Below are 570 nucleotides of genomic sequence, written 5' to 3'. Positions count from 1 at the left end.
CACATCACACGCTCGATCGTTACGGCACAAAACGGGGTCACGCGGTGCCGCGTAGGGTTTCAGTCGGGAGGGGTGCACGTACCAACGGCGTTTTTCCCATTTAATCTGTATACTCTGGGGTCGTGCAACCCGCACAATTTCCACCGGTCCCCTCCATGGTCTCAACAATTTGGGGGATGTAGCCAACGGTGCATGTGGACAATGCAGCCAGGCCTTATCGCCTGGTTTCCAATCGTGCGTATGCACCCTCCGTCCATGCAATCTCTCGTTCGCGATCTGCCGAGACTGCGAATTCAATCTCGCAGCCTCTCGCGCTTCAGCCAATTTGGCGATATTAAACTTGATGTGGTCTGCCAATTTAGATTTTGCACGTGGCTGGGAAATCCCCAGTTGGACGTCCATGGCCGGATCGGCCTCCCGCCCATACATAAGAAAAAATGGGGAAAACCCCGTCGCCGCATGAGGGGCCATTCGATAGGCCGCGAGCACCCCCGGTACCTGTAAGTCCCAATCAACCTGATCGTCGCAGACCTGTTGGCACAGCATAGACGTAATCGTCCTGTTCAGACG

Source organism: Lampetra planeri, chromosome 38 (assembly GCF_965212315.1).
Source record: "Lampetra planeri chromosome 38, kcLamPlan1.2.h2, whole genome shotgun sequence".
Classification (NCBI taxonomy): Eukaryota; Metazoa; Chordata; class Hyperoartia; order Petromyzontiformes; family Petromyzontidae; genus Lampetra; species Lampetra planeri.
This window is presented reverse-complemented; position numbering follows the sequence as displayed.